We start from the raw sequence: 22770 nt of genomic DNA on the forward strand, positions 1-22770 counted from the left end.
AAGGAACCAAGGTCTGCCCATTTTATGATATGTGGTACATTAGCTGAAGTTGCATTATTTGTCAAGTTAGCTGGTTATGTGCTAGGAAGTATGCTAGTGGTATATGTGGTATGTTTATATGGAAGACCATGGGAGAGCCTATGGTACATGGATGTAAGACAATGTGGAGAGCCCATGGATTTCCTACTATGTTGTAGTGTTAATGTAGATTTACTATTGATATGTCTGGTATGCATGTATAGGTGGTATGTTAGCGATTATCTGGTATGCTAGTTGTCTTTGTGATACTTGCATGGAAGACCATGGGAGAGCCCATGGCATCTGGATGTAAGACCATGCGGAGAGCCCATGCTTTCCTATCGAAGACCATGGGAGAGCCCTTGGCACTTTGGTGTAAGACCATGTGGAGAGCCCATGGCATCCTAGAATAAGACCCTAAGGATGAGCCCACGACATCTGTATATGTTGATATACATTGAATGTGTGATTGATATGGTTTGTGTAGCTTCTATAGCTAATATAGATTATGTGATATTGTGGACTGTGTGGGGTGTGCTCTTGGGAACTCACTAAGCTTCGTGCTTACAGTTTTGTTTATTGGTTTTAGGTATCATTGATTTGGAAAAGAAGGGCTCGGATTGATCACAATGCGCGCACCCATGTTTTCCGCTATTAATGATTTTGGGATAAACTCTGATAAATGTTTTAACTAAAGATGTTTTGGAATGTTTGGTATAAAGAATATCTAAGATTAGGCTATATTAAAAATGAATTTTACCCTTGATTTTTGGGTCGTTACAAGCTGGTATCAGAGCCTTGGTTTGAGGGATTCAGACACATTTTCGGGTGTGTCTGAACTCAAACTAAGGATCTGTAAAGTTTTTAAAAGAAAAATGTTTTCAAGGAAAAGTTTTCTAATAAAAGAAAAGGGTGTGGTGCATGCAATCAGCCGAGCTCAAGTAAGTTTCCCCAGAATACCCATATATGTTATATGTTATGATTTGGTTTTTGAATATGAGAATCGCATGCTAGTTAGGGCTAGGAGAGATGCCTTTACATGTTGTATGAGCTGGTAGACTTGCATGCTAGTGCTGAGTAGTCAACGATAGATTAGCCTGATATGTGATGTTGGTTGCTTTGGAAATATTGTATGCCATGCTTGAATGAGAAGGATTATTGGTATTTGTAACTGCTAAGTGTATTTTTCAAAATTGTATACGGTTAGGATCTTATAGCCCTAGAATAATTGATTTGGCCTTATTTCCCGTTCCTCGTCTGGTTGTGGTCCTAGGGTAGAGTCTATTATTCGACAGTCTATTAGATCATGTTCTATGTATAATTTGCATGCATAAGGCAGCCAACGGCGGGGGTGGATGTGGATAGCATGGGTCGTGGTTTATGGGCTGAATGTTCTATGATGGTTCTTGGGTTGGGGATTACCTTAGGGTAAGCCCAGGATGAGATTAGTGACATGAGTCACCTGATTGTGAATTGTATGTATAGGTAGAATTGTTCGATTGGAATATGTTGCTTAGTTTTCCGTTTTCCGAATGCTGCTTGCTTTGTGCTTTGTGGCACAGGCTGGATAATCTCAAAGTGGTGGATTTGGCCCTATTGCGTAGCTCTTGTTTGAGTATAACCGTTCTAGGATCGAGTCTTTTACTTGAAGGGTTATGTTTTTGGGTTTTTGAGCATTCTAACACTCCTATGGTGTACATGCAACCCTATAAACCTTGGATCTATGTTTTCTCTATTATACATGCAAATAAGAACTTTCCAAGGCTTTAATCCTAACTAGCATATTATGATGTTCTTAATCTACAAAGTACTAGTTAGATGACATACCTTTTGATGTAGCTTGATGTCTTCAAGCTTTAAGAGCTTAGCCCCAATAGTGTGGAAGCCTCAAGTGGAATCACAAATCATGAAGACACCTTGGAAGACTTTAGAGAATACGAATACTTGGTTCTCTCTTAGTGAAATCGGCTAGCCCTCTTAGTGTATCCACACTAGTGCCAATTTCACCAACCAAGGACATCTTTATATAGTGTAGAGGATTAGGGTTAAACCCTAATACCCATGACCTTTCATTTCCTAGGATCCATGGGTTAAACACTCCATGGACTATCCATGAAAGCTTAGCCCAACCTAAATGAACTTGGCCCATTCCATATATATAAGAGTCCATATTTAATTAGTTCCTTTTGATCACTTAATTAATTATAAATTAATTCTTGATCACTACTAATTAAATAATATGATTCCATATTAATATATTAGAACTTATAATATATTAATATTAATCATAAACATACTTTTCTCAAAAGATTGTCCATATAAATTGTGTCGGTGAAGTGCAACCCAAATGGACCATGCCGGGTCGGGTCAAGTACATACCAAATATAGTTATGGACTTAGACATTAATCCAACAATCTCCCACTTGGATAAGTCTAAAACTATTATTGCGTATGACTTCAAACCTAACTGGCAATCGTAGCTCTTAAAGCCGCTGTCGAACTCTGATCTTGTCAACGAACTAGTCCATTAGATAAGGGATCATATATTCCTCCATTCTAGATATCATATGGACTGAGACATGGATTATAATCATTCTCTCTTTCCATTTGTTGTTTCCCGATTTCCGATTTATGACGACTGACTAATTGAACAAATCAAATCAGTCCTGGCCCGGCCGAGCACTTCCATTTGTCATCATCAAATCATCGAGGGGCCCACAGATATCGCTTTTATCCCGAAGGTAAAAGGAATGGATAAACTTCGACTCATATGGCTTGTTCTACTACTTGTTGAATCATACACAAAGGCACGTTTTATAGCACCGAGTTACCAAATGCGTTTTCGTGCAATCAATGTACAACCAACTCATAGTAACAACTCATATCTCTAGGTTTGAAGAATATAAGATATTATCGTCTCATGATCACTCGTGATAAAATCCATGAAGTGATTCCAATGAGCACGGGTTGAATCCAATACTCAGAACTTATGAGCACTCATGAGTGTTGTAGCCCTTTGTCCAACACCTTAGACCTCTACAAGCCAACCCATGACAGTCTTAATTCATATCTACTTCCAACATATGACCGACTGTGCATGGTTTGAATAACTTAGTCATTCTGGAAGAATAACCTAGTTTATTCAGGAAGTCAAAACATGCAAAATGAAACACAAGAATAATTGAATCCAATATGGTATCAAAACCTATGAACATAAATAAAACACCTTTTATTTATCACCATATGATTACACATTATTCATGTATACTGTTTCAGCTATCAACTTTATTCTTGAATTTAAAACAATAGTAGTCCCATGCTCCAAGCATGTACACTATGTTTTCTAAACACTAGCCATGCCACACACCAAGTATGCATACTATGTTTGTCTATGATCTTTAATTTGTGATATAAATCAATTGAACATAACTCCAATGATTCTCTTTTCACACCCACAAATCCTTACTGCAAATGCAAGAATTCCAAATTCATGCCATTTACTGAAATCTGTTAGATTCTAAACTTATATGCATTGATCCTCTTGTAATGATTATGCACAAAGTCAGAAAGACTTGACAACAATCATTACAGAGTATTCCAAAGGAGATCAGCTCCTTGGAAACATCCTTCTTGCATTAAGTTTCCTAATCTTACACAGATTGAATAACTTCTAACTTTGAAACATTTCCATATTCCATTTTGACTATCACTTCTGAACAGGAGTTGCCTCCTTACAGATTATGTCAATATGGTCCTTTAAAAATTATCACTATACTTCCAACTGTCCTTGAGCAACCAATATTTGGTAAACCTTAGATTGTCCTCGACAATTGTTTAATCATTTTAGTCATATCCAGTTCTAAACCTTTTCCCTTCTTAATGCCCCAGGCATTTGGAAAATTTTAGAAAGGATGAATATAGCACATGTAATCGATCCTATATCCGAAGTATATGGGAATCGATTCATGATGTCTCACATAAAGACTAAACCAGTCTTTTGCTATAACATTTCCATTTCAATTTCCCAAGTTCTCGTAATTCAGATTATGAAAAGGGATGCCGTAATCATAATCGAATTTTAGAACGCAAATAATGGACTCATATACAAAATTTCCTTATGTTGAGCCATTCCAACATGAAATTCATATATATCCTTGACTAAATGATTAAAACCTCATGATCTAAGCTTATAGATTTGAGATGAAGTATAATTTTCTCTCCCTTAATTATAGCAAAACAACTTTTTCCCAATTGAAACTTTTGTTTTCTATAATTAACATTGCTAACTTGCAATACTTATCATAATTATCATGCTCCCACTAACATGATGATTATTAGCATAACACTTATGCTCCCACTAGCTTTGACATGTACTCAGAAATCAGCTGACTTTCTTACCAAAGTTCATATTTCTGATACTAGATTGTTTTGATAAAACTTAATCAAAAGCATACACCTTCCCTTAGATATCACACTTGTGTGTCTAAACAATTATGAAGAGGGATGCCGTAATCATAATGGTTAGACCTTTTTGCTACTTCTCATAAGTCCAGGTTAGTGTGCCGGTAAACCACACACGCTCCACTAACGACTTTGAGAATGCAAATATCACAATTGCTATCTAGCTAAAATCTACTTAGTGAAAGTGTTTCCTCACCATCATTTTCATGAATCGGAGAGAAACCTTATGACACTTAGATGTAATGGTGTATGTGTTCTTATCCATGTGAATTGTCAAAACCATAGACACAAGACAAGGATAATGACAAATACAAATTCATATGGACTGAACTCAATCTTAATTTCTTGCCACCTGGCAGCTCAAGGGCCTGCCATTGCTTCCAAGAAGTTGTGCAACAAATTGAGAACTCTAAGAACTCATATGCAAAGCCAACTTTAACTGGAATGGGCACAGAATATGTTAACACGATAGGTTATAAACCTCAAGTCGTGTGCTAGTGAAGAACTTCAGGTTTATTCTTGATTAGTTCTTGAGACTTTCAAGACCTTTAAGACTCCCACTGTCCTCTTGACATACAAGACTCCCTTGTCAAACATCCAAGAGATAGTGCGGATTCTAATCAAGACAAACACTTCACACAATTGGCCTTAGTTGGTCTTTGTTTTATCCAAAACATCACAACTTACCAATTTCAAATGTACAAGAGTTTTAAACCTTCTTTAAGACATGTCACTCAAGTTACAATCTTAGAGTATAACTCTAAGAATTGTTTTTGGAACGAAGTATGAATCATCTTCTTGATTTAACCACTTCAACAATTCAAGTTCCTCTTCTTAGCTATAAGAAGGCTCTTAGAGGATGAATTGTGATAAGGTCTCTAAATCATTAAGATGATCACAAAACTGATACGAAAGTACTCTCCCATCTTTTCAGATTTGAGAAATTTTTATCCTTCTGCCTAATTTGATTCTTCTTATTCGCTCTGCCATACATTGGAACCTTTTCCAATGTCTCAGAATTACACTTAAGCTTGTAAGTATAACCATATTTACTGAGCTATAGTAAATTATGACGAATAATCTTATCGATCTTTTGTGGTGGACTTAATCAGTGCACAAGACTGTGTACTCGATCCCTTAGTCCTTCACTTGACTCACACATCCATGTGAACAAGTAATTAGTCTTAATTTTCCAATACTTGAAAGTTCTCATTCATCATGCTATACAACTTGCATGATTCCAAGTTCCGGTCCAATTGAAACTTAGGTGATGAGAATCTTTCCTTATTTGGTAAATTTAGACATTACCACAAATGAAAGAATCAATTTCATACTTCCACTCTTGCTATTAATGGAATCTTATAAGCAACAAAAATTTCCACAGATGCCATTGTAAGGATATTTTAAAATAAATAAAATCAAAAATTTTCCTTTTATTTTAAAAACTTTGCGGAAGAACTTGTCCTTACAATCCATATGAAAACTTGTTGTTATCTATTCCTAAGAAATATCTCATAACTCCTAAGAAGTAGCTCAAGAATCCGATCTTCAAACTATGCGATAGAAATCCATCTACGCCATCAGATTCAACATATTCTTTCTTTAAGTTTCTTCACTTTTCTTTGATTCTTAAAACATCACCATGTGACCCAGTCACATCATGTATCAGGAATCTCAGAATAGAAACTTAGCAGAGTTAGATAGTGGAATTTACCTGAAGTAGAGTCAAACTTATTGACTTTAACATCCTTAGGTAAATTTGGCAGCTTCGCAACCAATGCCCCTTCCTTTGGCAATATAAACATATGGACCCTTTGATAATGGTACAAGGGACTATCACAGACTTAGCTTTTCTCTTTACCATTTGGTCAACCGAGTTGACCATGGCCGATCCCTTTACCATTGGGAAGAGAATGCTTTTCTGGATTTCCTGTGTCACTATTGTCAATGTCCATCAAGTTTTAAGGAAGTTGATCTTAACAAATAGATAAGATCATTAAGGGTCTTGTCATAGTCTGTTTCATAGGTGTCCCAAAGGAACTCACTATGTGACTTAGAAAGTGATTGAACCACCAACTTTCTCAAGACTTTGACACCCAACTCTCCCGGCTTGTCAATATGTGACTACATCTCCAAGATGTGACCACACCTAGACCTTGCCTTGCCAATAGGGCCTGAGTGACCTTAAACTTTTCCAAGAACTTGTGGGTTAGGGAGAATAATTGGAGGAGGTGAATGAAGTATGATTTCCATAGGACATCATCTTCATTTAGGAAAGCTTGTTTCAATAGATTTGGGAAGATCATATATGTCTAAACCAGACATCTTTTGGGAGATATTCAAGATAGTTGATTTTAAAGTCCTTAATATGACACCCAATATGAAATATTAAGGCTAGGACCCTACAAACTATTTTATAACTCAGAAGAGGGATGTCGTAATCCAAGCTATAAAATATTTGAAGATAGGTGAATGACGATTCACCAATTTCCACCAAGATAAACGAAATGTATTATTAGGTTTTAATTGGATTTGAAACTCCTAGATCTTTGAGATTCATTGAACTGTTCAATGGCATGTTTCAATATCGAGTGTGCCCTTCAGGTTTTGTGACTGGGATGCCGAGGATCACAAAACAAGGTGTGAAGTAACCATGCAAATTACTTGGTACCTTTAAGTGTTTACCCCTTAATCGATGTGCCGGTAAACCACACACGCTCCATCGATACTATGATAAATATTAAGTCACCCTTTACCTACCTTGTTAAGTCCAGGTTAGTGTGCCGGTTAACCACACACGCTCCACTAACGACTTAGACAAAGTGTAAACTGTAATTTCATGGATTAGCACCTTATTCACATTTTCCTAAGTAACTAAGATTGGGTATTATTAAGAGTTTAGTTACTTAGTATTTATCATTAATACTTTTAATGAAGGGAGAATTATAGTCCTGTCAAACCCGTTCGGCTAACGACCCTCCACCAGTCAAGCAAGCGGTGGGTGAGAGTGGACACCCATTAAGTTGCCATTTTATAGGCAACAACCTTATACCCACCTTATAGACCGGCTTCGTGAATGAGGCGTACTAGCGGTAAGACTGAATTTACTCTTATACATATATATATATATATATATATATATATATATATATATATATATATATTATTAACTTATAATATTATAAAGTATAAGAGTTGAATTTTAACTCTTAAAAATTCTAAGGGCTAACTTGGAATTAAAGTATTCATAAGTGAAAACTTTTCAAATTCCAAAACTTGAGGGCAAGTTTTGAAACTATTCCAAACTAACTAATTCCATAACTTATGTGTTTAAAGTAGTTTTAATCCAAAGACTCTTCAAGTTCCATAACTTGAGGACAAGTTATGGAAGACTTTAAACTAATAAAAGAATTAACTTTTCTTTATTTTGTAACTTATGGAATTAATTGAGGTTACACCTTTTTTTATTTTATTTTATTTTATTAAATGAAGAGACTCTTGGTCCTCCATAACTTGAGGACAAGTTATGAAGTCATAAAACCATTTAATTAGTACTAGACTCTTCATTTTTGTAACCTTTGCCAATTTTTATGAGTTTTATGATTCTTAAATGTGACTTTTCATATAACTTGAGGACAAGTTACAAAAACACATTTTAGAATCAATTCTTAGATTAATTTGGATTAAAACCAACTATCACATAATTTTATTCATTAATCTAAATTTAATCATAAAACAAGGTAACACAAAAAACTTTTGGTGATCTATAACTTATTCTTAAGTTATGGAATCCTTTAAAACATTAACACCAAATTTTGTAACTCCATAAAAACTTTGAATCAATTTTTTTTAAAACCTTTTCATATCCATAACTTATGGAGGTTTCAAAAAATAAAACTCTTTAGATCAAACTTTTAAAACTAATAAAATAATCATATCATTTTATCTTTTATTAAATTTGACCTAATTAAACTCATAAAGCAAATTATTCAAATTTTACAAATAATTAGTTTTTCACAAGAACAAGTAATTATCTTAAAATTTGACAAACTTCATGTTTTTTTTTCAACTTTGAAAATAAAATATTTGCATCAATATAACAGAAAACAACCCGTGGCTCTGATACCACTGTTGGGTTTTTGAGCATTCTAACACTCCTATGGTGTACATGCAACTCTATAAACCTTGGATCTATGTTTTCTCTATTATACATGCAAATAAGAACTTTCCAAGGCTTTAATCCTAACTAGCATATTATGATGTTCTTAATCTACAAAGTACTAGTTAGATGACATACCTTTTGATGTAGCTTGATGTCTTCAAGCTTTAAGAGCTTAGCCCCAATAGTGTGGAAGCCTCAAGTGGAATCACAAATCATCAAGACACCTTGGAAGACTTTAGAGAATACGAATACTTGGTTCTCTCTTAGTGAAATCGGCTAGCCCTCTTAGTGTATCCACACTAGTGCCAATTTCACCAACCAAGGACATCTTTATATAGTGTAGAGGATTAGGGTTAAACCCTAATACCCATGACCTTTCATTTCCTAGGATCCATGGGTTAAACACTCCATGGACTATCCATGAAAGCTTAGCCCAACCTAATTGAACTTGGCCCATTCCATATATATAAGAGTCCATATTTAATTAGTTCCTTTTGATCACTTAATTAATTATAAATTAATTCTTGATCACTACTAATTAAATAATATGATTCCATATTAATATATTAGAACTTATAATATATTAATATTAATCATAAACATACTTTTCTCAAAAGATTGTCCATATAAATTGTGTCGGTGAAGTGCAACCCAAATGGACCATGCCGGGTCGGGTCAAGTACATACCAAATATAGTTATGGACTTAGACATTAATCCAACATATGTAACACCCAAAGTTTTGAAGGCCAAGAAAGGAAAGAAAACCCTAACTTTAAGGGGAGACTCGGCGAGTCCAAGGAGGAATGTGACATCCCCAAAATCTCGGCCAGAAAAGACCGATTTTCATTTATGCTTTTAAATATTTTCAGAGTAAATCCTTTTGATTTGAAAGAGTTGCGGAATTTGTTCCCAAAAACAAAACATGATAAAACAATGTTTACCGAAGCATTTCATAAAAGAAATGTATTTTCATTATAATCAAAACTCGGGGTGTCATGTTCCGATACAGACCAATAAGCATAAACGAATACATTACAAGTCATATAACAAATATAAACATATGCAGACTTGTAAACAAAACAACTTGATGGTTCATCCATCTCATGCCCTTCCGCCACTACCTGTAATATAATTTAAAACTGAGTGGGTCAGGCTTGGGAGCCTGGTGAGCATTCAACCCACAATAAATATCATATTTAATTTTCACCAACCAACAATAACCCAATTACCCATTCCCGTTATTCTCACTTTAATGTCCCTAAAACAACTAACATAAGGGACCTAGTCTAAGAATATTTCATCGGGGCGACAACACATGTTTCGGGGGTACCTCAGCAATATAAGTCAAATAAGGCAACCATGAGGGGGATGGAGTACAGCGAATGAACACCCAAGTTCATTAACACCTACAGGTGGCGAACCTGCTAATGTTTCCACAAGACTGTCTAGAATAGCCAGTGGTCGTCATCTAAACTCCGCTAGATGACTCAATCAAACAACAACGAGGCCTCTCATCTGTTTATTACACACCAACTGTCTACCCATGTTCTACCCAACATATTAGTAGATAAAAATATACATTTGTATACATAGTTTAAAGAAAACCTGTATAGCATACTTTAATCAACACATATATCACATAACAGATGAGGCACACACACACATAACACATATCTCATAAAGAAATAAGCAGATCTGTAAGATAGAAGAGAGTGAATACTCATTCACACATAACACAACCAAATATATACACATAGCACGTATTTTTATATAAAATACTTCGTATTATTGTATTAGAAGAAAATAACTACACACTCACTTGATCAGAAGACGATCCGACAGCACTACGGCTTATAAAAGTAGTAATCCACAGCAGATCTGGAAGATCTCCTCGAAAATCGAACTTCTCGCGGGCAGAGCTTCGACTCGGGAACCGCACTTCTCGGGATCTTCGGGATCTCGGGACTTGCCTCGGGGCTAGGGTATGATACCGGGACTTCGGGATAGCTTCGGCACGAAAAACGATGCAAAAGACTAGAGAGAAGAGAAGAAATTGAACAACAAAGAAGGCTGTCTTCGGATCCTTTATATAGAGGCTGGAAGCCTCAATTACGCGGGGCGTACAGCAGTACGCAGCGCGTACTGCTCCAATGTTCGTAAGCGCATGCGTCATCCGAAGCCACTTGCTGCGATGTCGACACCCTCGGAGTACGCGGGGCTTACTCGAGTACGCGGCGCGTACCTCGGATCAGATCAATGACTCGTTCGGATAATGCTTCCGAATTTTGAATTAAAAATAAATACAAAATGATTAATAAACTTCGGAAATTCATAACTTCTTCATACGAACTCCGTTTTCGACGTTCTTTATATCCACGCGAAGGTGAGACTACGCTCTACGACTTTCGTTTAGACTCCGTCGGCTAATTTTGACTTTATTTTTATTAATTATTTTTAATAGGCCGGGACAGAAACTTTCGTTATAAATTCATAACTTCTTCGTTTGACGTCCGTTCTCGCCTAACTTTTTATCGTTTCAATACCAACAATGAGATCTTCGATTCTCATTTAGATTGCTTCGGCTAACAACCGCTCGATCTCAAATCGAGTAAAACAGGCTGTATATCGCTAAGCCGGAACTTCGATAAATCATAACTTCCTCATACGAAGTCAGATTTGGGCGTTCTATATATATTCGGAAACCTCGTTTCAATTACTACAACATTAACCAAAGATATTAAGTTTATTTTACACTTAAATTTTGATGCTTATTTTTATTCTTAATTAATCAAACCACATAATTAAGCAATTAAGCACAAAACACATAATACTCAAATAATACACTTTTATTATTTCAAAACGGGTTACAAAGGTTAACCTAGACTATTACATTGCTAAAAGTGGCAAGCCCGGAAACACAGGCGTTACAATTCTCTCCACCTTAGAATGATTCCGTCCCCGGAATCATACATCAACAAACAAATGCGGATAGCGACTCAACATGTCACTCTTCGACTCCCAGGTGAGATTCGGCCCATTCGCGTGTTTCCATCGGACAAGCACTAACCCAACCATTTTGCGTCGCAACTTCTTAGTCTTTCGGTCAACAATTGCCTCTGGTTCTTCAATCAACCTTTTGTTCTCATCAATTCTCAATTCAGAAATTGGAATTATATCGGGAACTTCTCCCGTGAACTTCCTCAAATAACACACATGAAAAGTGTTGTGAATTCCATTCAGCTCTTCGGGTAATTCGAGCTTGTAAGCTGGGTTCCCAATCCTCTGAAGGACTTTAAACGGTCCAATAAACCTTGGACTCAACTTTCCCTTTTTACCAAATCTTATAAGTCCCTTCCACGGCGAGACTTTAAGCAAAACCGAATCTCCAACCTCAAAAGTCATCGGTCTTCGCTTCTTGTCAGCATAGCTCTTTTGACGATCTTGAGCTGCTAACATTCTTTCCCTAATTATTTTCAACTTTTCAGCAGTTTGATGAACCATCTCCGGTCCCATAAACTGCTTTTCCCCAGCCTCAAGCCAACAAGACGGCGTACGACACTTCTGTCCATACAAAGCTTGATAAGGTGCCATCTTAATGCTCGAGTGAAAACTATTATTATAGGAAAATTCTACCAACGGTAAATGTTCATCCCAATTACCTAGGAATTCCAAGGTACATGCTCTCAGCATATCTTCAAGTGTTTGTATTGTTCTTTCACTCTGACCATCAGTCTGCGGATGGTAAGCTGTGCTTAAACATAACTTGGTACCCATTTCCTCTTGTAGACTTTTCCAAAACCTTGAGGTGAAACGGCTATCACGATCCGATACAATCGTTAACGGAACACCGTGAAGCCTCACAATTTCCTTCACGTAAGAATTCGCAAGCTTTTCCATAGACCATTTCTCCCTGGCCGCTATGAAATGCACACTCTTAGTGAATCGATCAACGATCACCCAAATCATGTCGTGACCATTCTTTGTTCTGGGCAATTTAGTGACAAAATCCATAGCAATGTCTTCCCACTTACCCATAGGCACAGGCAAAGGTTCTAAACTCCCGTAAGGTTTCTGATGTTGTGTCTTGACTCTCGCACAAGTCACACACTCGGCCACATACTTTGCAACATCAAGCTTCATCGTTGGCCACCAGTAGTAGGGTTTCAGGTCCCTATACATTTTAGTGCTACCCGGATGAATTGAGTACATGGTTTTGTGAGCTTCTTCCATCAGAAGATCCCTAATTCCTCCTGACTTAGGTACCCAAATACGACCTTGGAATACCTTCAGTCCATGACCGTTAGTACCAAACACCAACGTTTTACCCAAACGTTCCTCCTTTCGGTCATTTTTCTCAGAAGCTTCCTCTTGAGCTTTCTTTATACTTTCCACAATAGTCGAGACAACTTCAATTTTCAACGCTCTTGGCCTCTTCCTTTCAAGATTGACTTTCCGACTGAGAGCATCAACAACAACATTAGCTTTACCGGGGTGGTAAAGTATCTCGCAGTCGTAGTCTTTAAGTAATTCTAGCCAGCGTCGTTGCCTCATATTCAATTCTTTCTGATTAAAGAGGTATTGGAGACTCTTATGATCAGTGAAAAGTTTGCATTTCGTGCCATAGAGGTGATGCCTCTATATTTTTAGAGCGAAAACTACCGCTGCCAACTCCAAATCATGAGTCGGGTAATTCTTTTCATGCTCTTTCAACTGTCGAGACGCATATGCTATCACCTTTTCTCTTTGGGTCAAAACACAACCCAATCCAACACCAGACGCATCGCTATAAACAGCGAAGTCTTCAACTCCATCGGGTAGAGAAAGTATCGGTGCCTCGCATAGCTTCTTCTTTAACTTCTCGAATGCTTCTTTATGCTTATCACTCCAAGCATAAGTAGCTCCTTTGTGGGTCAAAGCTGTTAATGGAGTAGCAATCGAAGAAAAGCCTTGGATAAACCTGCGGTAATATCCGGCTAATCCCAAAAAGCTTCGAATCTCCGTGGGGCTTTTCGGTTGTTCCCACTTCGTCACAGCTTCAATCTTCGCTGGATCAACCATTATCCCTTCTTGGTTGACCACGTGACCCAAGAATTGGACTTCACGAATCCAAAAATCACATTTGGAGAACTTTGCATAAAGCTTCTCCTTCTTCAAAACTTCTAACACTTCTCGCAAGTGCCTGCCATGCTCCTCCTGGCTTTTCGAGTAAATCAGAATGTCGTCTATGAACACTATCTCGGATTTATCAAGGAAAGGATTACAAACCCTATTCATCAAATCCATGAACGCTGCTGGAGCATTGGTTAGTCCAAACGACATAACCAAGAACTCGTAGTGTCCATATCTAGTTCTGAATGCAGTCTTCTCGATATCTTGCTCTCTTACTTTCAGCTGATGATATCCTGACCTAAGATCGATCTTCGAGAAATAGCTCGAACCTTGCAATTGATCAAACAGGTCATCAATCCTCGGCAACGGATATCTATTCTTTATTGTTTCCTTGTTCAGCTCTCTGTAATCGATGCACATTCTCATACTTCCATCTTTCTTCTTTACAAATAACACCGGAGCTCCCCAGGGCGATGAACTAGGTCTAATGAAACCCTTGTCCAACAACTCCTGAAGTTGCATCATCAGCTCCTTCATCTCCGTCGGTGCTAATCGATAAGGTGCTTTTGCAATTGGCGTGGTTCCTGGTAACAAGTCTATTCTGAACTCCACTTGTCTATCAGGTGGTAATCCAGGAAGATCTTCGGGAAATACTTCCGGATAATCACACACCACTGGAATACTCTGCATCACCTTCTTTTCTTTCTTAGCATCAATCACGAATGCTAAATATGATGTACATCCCTTGGTCAAACACTTTCTGGCTTTCATTAGAGAAATGATCCCAGAATTCACTCGCCGTTTGTCCCCATACACCATAAACGAATCTTTTCCAGGCGGGTTTACTTTAACTATCTTTTTCTTGCATAAAATTTCGGCATCATTGGCGCTAAGCCAATCCATTCCCAAGACGATGTCGAAACCATTTAGTTCGATAGGCAATAATTCCTCGTGAAACTTATTCCCATTCAGATCAATTAAGATGCTTTTCATACGATGACTAACAGGTACAAACTTGCCACTAGCTACTTCGACTAATAAAGCATCATCTAGTCTATCAATAGGCAAAGCTAGCTTTCTACCAAACTCATGCGAAATAAAGGAGTAGTTGGCTCCAGAATCAAACAAAATTTGGGCAGGCAATTCGTTTACGAAAAAGGTACCTGAAGCGACATCAGCTTCATCCTTCGCAGCCTCAAGTGTCATCTGGAAGGCTCTCGCCTTCGGCTTTGGTGGAATGTTGGGCCTAGCTGCCTCCTTCTTCTTCGGACAGTCTTTCAAAATATGCCCCTCTTCATTGCAACCAAAACACATCCTTTTGTTGTTCGGACATTCATTGGAAAAATGTCCAACCTTTCCACACTTGTAGCAGGTCACATCCTCGCTACATTTCCCAAAGTGCTTTTTCTTACACTTCTCACACCACTTCGCTTCGCCTCCTTTTCCTCCAAACTTTTTCGAATCAGATTTCGAAAATTTGCTCTTCTTACTGGAACCAGATGTTCCTTCAAACTTCCTTTTCTCACCAACCTCAACCTTGACGGTGGCTCTTCCCTTTATCATGTTCTCAATAGACTTGGCAGCCCAGATAGCTGCCTCTAGAGTAAGTGCCTGACGTACTGGCACCTCGTACTCCCATGGAAGTCCCTTCGCATACCGATCCACCTTTGTCAGCTCGTCTGGAACGATACGCAAGGCAAACTCCATCTTATCGGTGAAGTTATTGGTGTACTCATCAACTGACATGCTACCTTTCGTCAATGTCAAAAACTTATTCTCCAACTCCAACAGATTTTGAGCTGAGCAGAACTTGCGCTTGAACTGCACCAAGAACTCTGCCCATGACAATTGCAGTGGCTCATTAGGGCTTAAGGTCTTCCCTAGAGTGTTCCACCAACGAACGGCTCCACCTCGGAATTGACGCACGGCATAGATAGTCTGCAATTTACCTCTGCAGCCACACGTCATGAAGGCTAGCTCCATTTCGGAGATCCAATCCATAACCCCAATCGGATCCTCCTTTCCATTGAAGGTCGATGGTTTGCAAGTCAAAAAGTCCTTGTACTTGCATCCCATTCCATCATTTCTTCCTTCATGGTTATCTTGCCTAACTATTGGTGGGTTGGCTGGACCAACAGACCCACTGAAGTTTCCTCCTTCTGAGTGCCCTTCATTTAATTCAGGCTCTTCCACACGAATCGACAGTTCTTCACGATTTTGTTGAAGCAACCGTCTAGTTTCATCCATCTGACGATCCAACATCGTCTGAATCATCAATTGCACACCAGCCATGGTTATTGGCTCAGGTGCTGCTGCTACGACAGGTATTGGCTCAATCGCTGGTGGTTGATTCCTGTTTTCGTCAGCATTTCCAACTCCACTTCTTGTTCTCACCATTTTGATTTACACACCAAATAAGGTGAAATTAGATCCTCAATCATGATGGATATTCAAATCATCCTTATCACTCCGAAACGTTTACATGCTAGTTCTAATATCGTAGACGTACGCTTAGAATCCTACACACATAAGGTTTCTAGATCCGGTCGGCAACAGACCATAGATCCGAACAAATAATATCATATATGGCAACATATAACATTTAGCACATAAAGCATTTTAGGCAACTTTCCTAAAATAAACTAGTGCTCGTGTCTAAATCACAATAGACACACATCTCAAAATTTCACTTAGCATTCTAAGTTTAAGTCTAGAAATCCTACAAATTCCTAGTTCGCTTAAACTAATACTCTGATACCAACTGTGACATCCCCAAAATCTCGGCCAGAAAAGACCGATTTTCATTTATGCTTTTAAATATTTTCAGAGTAAATCCTTTTGATTTGAAAGAGTTGCGGAATTTGTTCCCAAAAACAAAACATGATAAAACAATGTTTACCGAAGCATTTCATAAAAGAAATGTATTTTCATTATAATCAAAACTCGGGGTGTCATGTTCCGATACAGACCAATAAGCATAAACGAATACATTACAAGTCATATAACAAATATAAACATATGCAGACTTGTAAACAAAACAACTTGATGGTTCATCCATCTCATGCCCTTCCGCCACTACCTGTAATATAATTTAAAACTGAGTGGGTCAGGCTTGGGAGCCTGGTGAGCATATAGGGTTTTCAACCCACAATAAATATCATATTTAATTTTCACCAACCAACAATAACCCAATTACCCATTCCCGTTATTCTCACTTTAATGTCCCTAAAACAACTAACATAAGGGACCTAGTCTAAGAATATTTCATCGGGGCGACAACACATGTTTCGGGGGTACCTCAGCAATATAAGTCAAATAAGGCAACCATGAGGGGGATGGAGTACAGCGAATGAACACCCAAGTTCATTAACACCTACAGGTGGCGAACCTGCTAATGTTTCCACAAGACTGTCTAGAATAGCCAGTGGTCGTCATCTAAACTCCGCTAGATGACTCAATCAAACAACAACGAGGCCTCTCATCTGTTTATTACACACTAACTGTCTACCCATGTTCTACCCAACATATTAGTAGATAAAAATATACATTTGTATACATAGTTTAAAGAAAACCTGTATAGCATGCTTTAATCAACACATATATCACATAACAGATGGGGCACACACACACATAACACATATCTCATAAAGAAATAAGCAGATCTGTAAGATAGAAGAGAGTGAATACTCATTCACACATAACACAACCAAATATATACACATAGCACGTATTTTTATATAAAATACTTCGTATTATTGTATTAGAAGAAAATAACTACACACTCACTTGATCAGAAGACGATCCGACAGCACTACGGCTTATAAAAGTAGTAATCCACAACAGATCTGGAAGATCTCCTCGAAAATCGAACTTCTCGCGGGCAGAGCTTCGACTCGGGAACCGCACTTCTCGGGATCTTCGGGATCTCGGGACTTGCCTCGGGGCTAGGGTATGATACCGGGACTTCGGGATAGCTTCGGCACGAAAAACGATGCAAAAGACTAGAGAGAAGAGAAGAAATTGAACAACAAAGAAGGCTGTCTTCGGATCCTTTATATAGAGGCTGGAAGCCTCAATTACGCGGGGCGTACAGCAGTACGCAACGCGTACTGCTCCAATGTTCGTAAGCGCATGCGTCATCCGAAGCCACTTGCTGCGATGTCGACACCCTCGGAGTACGCGGGGCGTACCTCGGATCAGATCAATGACTCGTTCGGATAATGCTTCCGAATTTTGAATTAAAAATAAATACAAAATGATTAATAAACTTCGGAAATTCATAACTTCTTCATACGAACTCCGTTTTCGACGTTCTTTATATCCACGCGAAGGTGAGACTACGCTCTACGACTTTCGTTTAGACTCCGTCGGCTAATTTTGACTTTATTTTTATTAATTATTTTTAATAGGCCGGGACAGAAACTTTCGTTATAAATTCATAACTTCTTCGTTTGACGTCCGTTCTCGCCTAACTTTTTATCGTTTCAATACCAACAATGAGATCTTCGATTCTCATTTAGATTGCTTCGGCTAACAACCGCTCGATCTCAAATCGAGTAAAACAGGCTGTATATCGCTAAGCCGGAACTTCGATAAATCATAACTTCCTCATACGAAGTCAGATTTGGGCGTTCTATATATATTCGGAAACCTCGTTTCAATTACTACAACATTAACCAAAGATATTAAGTTTATTTTACACTTAAATTTTGACGCTTATTTTTATTCTTAATTAATCAAACCACATAATTAAGCAATTAAGCACAAAACACATAATACTCAAATAATACACTTTTATTATTTCAAAACGGGTTACAAAGGTTAACCTAGACTATTACATTGCTAAAAGTGGCAAGCCCGGAAACACAGGCGTTACAAGGAACTCGGTGAGTCCAAGCGGGATCCGGGTCGAGGAGTAAGTGACCGACTCGGCGAGTCTAGTCTGTGCGAGGAAAACCCTAAATTCAGGACTTGGAGCCTATTTAAACGTCTCATCCTCTCCCCTAGGGTTCCTTTACTGCCTCTTTCACCCAGAACATCGAACCCTAAGCCCCATTGTTGCCCATTCAAGCTTCCAAGCCATTTTTGGAGTTATTTGAAGGAAGAAGAATAAGGGGAATCATTGAAGCTTCAAGGATTGGCCTTAGATCTGAAGATTGGGGAAACTTTCTGAGTTATTGAAGGTATTAAGTCGTTTCCCTCCTTTAGATCTATTATGGTTGTGAGTTTTGGGGGCTTTTAGCCATGATTAGCTACCCCTTTTGAGTTAGAAGCCAGATCTGAAGTTGCTACTTTGGATCTAAGCATATTATGGTCTTGAGAAGCACAAAGTATCTGCCCTTGAGTTGACTATGGAGCCTCTTTGCCTTAAACCCTAGTTTATGGTGTATTTTGCCTAGATCTCCTTCTCTACACGTAAAGTTTGAAACTTTACGTGAGGAATAGGCTTGGGAAGGGTAGATCTACAGTTTGGAGTACATGCATGACTCAAAAGTCCTCTCCATGTATGGAGATCTGAATGGACTCGGCGAGTCCTTTGAGTGGAACTCGGCGAGTAGCATGAAGATTTAGAGGAACTCAACGAGTGGGATGAACAGCTCGTCAAGTCAGATGAAGTTGGGCAGGAACTCGACGAGTTGGATGAACAACTTGGCGAGTCTGTTGAAGGTTGTCTTGGACTCGGCGAGTCTGTTCTTGGACTTGGCGAGTCAGGTCGCGAAACCCCCAAACCCTTCGAGTTGAGACTCGAATCAGTGAGTTGAATGGAGACTCGGTGAGTTGGACAGGTCAGGACTCGGAAATCGGTAGACTCGGCGAGTCATGGACTGACTCGGCGAGTCGAGTCACGAATAGAAGGACTCTGAAAATATGAACTCGGCGAGTCAATAGGGTGACTCGGCGAGTAGTGTTGACCTGGAAGGTTGACTTTGACCAGGACTTTGACTTTGACCAGAGTTGACTTGGTTGTCTTTCGGGGGTCAGTTAGACTCAGTGTTGCGTTGATATTGGTAGCTTGGGGAGCAAGTGGAGCAGGAGTTCAGAGGGTTGTCGGGCAGCAACTAGTGGGTTCATCAGCAAGTTCAGCCAGTGCAGGTGAGTTTCCCTTTGTATGAATGGGTCTACGACCACAATGTCGGCCCATGTAGTTATGAGTAGAAGACCCGGGGGTTAGCCCTAGGCACAGTATGCTAGTATGATATTCGGGATGAGGTCCAATGATAGAGGGCGGGTGCCCAAGGAATGGTTTATGTGATAGTTTATACTTGTTGTCTGTGTGATAATTGTTTGTGCCTGGTATGGAGGTGAGTGTGGGCGAGGTCCCATATCTCACCAATAGCAGAGTGTGGATGGTGTTCCACATCTTAGTAGCAGCAGATTAGGGGTGAGGCCCAAGTTAAGGAAGGAGTGAGGGTGGGTTGGGCCCGTACCACACTATTAGCAGGAGTATGGACAGGGTTCCATGACTCACCAATAGCAGGACAAGGGCGGGGCCCAGAGATAGGCGAGGCCTTAGGACAAGATCCGTTAGTATGTGTTTAGCGTATGTGATGTGATGTGATATGTTTATGTGCAATTATAATTTAGTGGGCGAGGCCCTGTGACAGGCGAGGCCTAAGTGAAACAAATCTGTATCCGAGCGGGGCTCGAAGCCAGGCGGGGCCATTGTAGCGGGCGAGGACCGGGGTAGGGGGCGAGGCCCGGGATAGCGGGCGTGGCCCAGTATGTGCGGTATGTGGTTATGCATGGTATGTGGTAGGGTGGGGAACTCACTAAGCTTCGTGCTTACGGTTTTCAGTTTTGGTTTCAGGTACTTCCGGTAGCGGAGGGAAGAGCTTGGGGTGATAGCATGGCACACACCAAAGATTAGACAGCCTGGGAATGTTTTACTCTGATGATGAACATGTGTTTTGGAAATTAATACTCTGATTATATTTGGATTGATGATTTTGCTTTAAGTAATGTTTTATTAAAAGAAAATTTATAGTCTTGAATTTTAGGATGTTACAGGTTATCTGATCTCTGCTACATGTGGATATATTCATAAGGCAGCTAGTTGACATTATTGGGAATCTTTCAGCAGCTGAGGACTGGGTGGGTCGGGAACCTAGGAGATGCTTCGGTGGATATTGTGTTGTTTTTTAGCAAATATTTGGTACATCATGGGAGTAGGTGACTTAGAGGATTTGGGATGATTCCAGAGGAGAGTATGGATAGGTTTGGAAGGTAGTATTGGGCCCGTACTGCTGAAAGCACAAGATCCATACTCGAATAGGGGAAAGTCATGGAGAATCTAAGAAACCTGGTAAGGAGAATTCTTGGTTATGATTTGACCATGGGGATAGCTTCTATGCAGAATGCGGATGAGCACACAAGGGGAAGGACTAGGGTTTGGTTCCGGCTTCGATGGTGAGCCGGTTTGTGGAAGGACCACCAGGGAGTTGAGTCCGCGTTGGACTAAGGATATGGGAAGTGTTTTCGCACGAGCTCCTACCCCTTCGGAGCTAAGGTTTGGTTTGCCTTGGAGCTCTTGTATCCAGCGGCAAGGATTGATTATGTGATTTATTGCGATTTGGGATTGGAGACTATGTCTTGGGAGTAGTTCATTGTCGATTTGGATCAGGGGTTGTTCTAGCTATTACAGTTCAGCTGTGACAATTACGCTAGTGAGTGTGTCAGGGTGCGAGACCCTGGATGTTGCGGGTCCCGGAGCCCGAGGTCGGAAGATCGATTTGGAGTACCTTGAAAAGAGAGGTTCAAGTTATGTGCATTTAATGGAGGTTCTCGGGAAGAGACCCAAGAAATTCGGATTAGCTTTTGAGTGGCCAGTAGGCTGGGTTCAGTACAACGCTTGTGGAAACTACACGATGGAGGTTCGTTCCAAGATTTTGGGTTGTCATTGGGATTGGAAGGAAGTGTTACCCCATAACCTCAGGGTGGTCGAGGTAACACATAGGAGGAGGAGGTTAGGATTCCTTCAGATGTTTGCAGAAATGATATTTTCTACCATTTCCAATGGATATCAGGTATTTGCATCGCTTGGGATTATGATAAGTTGGATCTCGGATTGGTTATCTGCTATTGTTTGAGTTAGCAAGAGTTGTCAGATGCCAGTCAGCATGTCAAAGAATCTTTGAGGAATCTTTAGACGAAAGTATCTCACAGAACGGGTTCTGCGGGTACTGTGATTTCTCCGAGTCATTGCTAGAATTCGTTCAGTGATCTGGATTGCTACAGGTGTAGCAGGTTCGACCACGTAAGCAGGGATTTCCCATAGGGGGGGAGGGGCAAGCCCATTATATTCTCATTAGATAAAGGGCTTGTGCGAGGGAATCATGACTAGTTTTTAGTAGCCTTGGTATTTTTGCGATTGGAAGAGTATTCGGGATCGCCGAGGGAAGAAAGAGTTGTTGCAGAGGGTTTGGTTAGACTATCCGTTCCTTGAACTCCGAGATCAGAGCGTGATATCACTTTTAAGCGTCTGAAGTCATTGATTTTGTGGGGATACAAGAAGTGTTAGCTGGTTTTCAGGAGTTATGTTGTTTTGGGAAGAGTTACTCTTGGTGCACTAGTTTGGTAGGCACCAGTCGTCTGCAGATTGATCATTGGAACGAAAGAAGGACTGGGAATCCTTCAATTTTTATGTGCCAAGCGTACTTAGTGGAATCTAAGTGGGGGAGAATCATGAAGGTGTTCAAGACAGGGGCAGGTATGAGACTAGGATGTGTTTCTCATCCTCATCGAGGAAACTTGGTGGCCCAAGTGGCTATTTGGTTTGAGGGTTGTCTGAGTTTGGATTTCGGAAAACTCCCCAACATATGAATCGCTCCTCATTGATGCTTGTAGCAAAATTTGGGGAATCAAGTTGGGGTTCCGGTCATGGATTGAGTTTAGTTTGGGTGTGTTGGTGTTAGTGCGGGAAGTGTGGTAAGACTATGGGGGTTCCGTAGCATTTGCTAGCAGCCAGATGGTGCGGGAAGTGTTGTAAGACTACGGGGGTTCCGTAGCATTCACAAGCGGT

Source organism: Lactuca sativa, chromosome 1, assembly GCF_002870075.4.
Source record: "Lactuca sativa cultivar Salinas chromosome 1, Lsat_Salinas_v11, whole genome shotgun sequence".
Taxonomy (NCBI): Eukaryota; Viridiplantae; Streptophyta; class Magnoliopsida; order Asterales; family Asteraceae; genus Lactuca; species Lactuca sativa.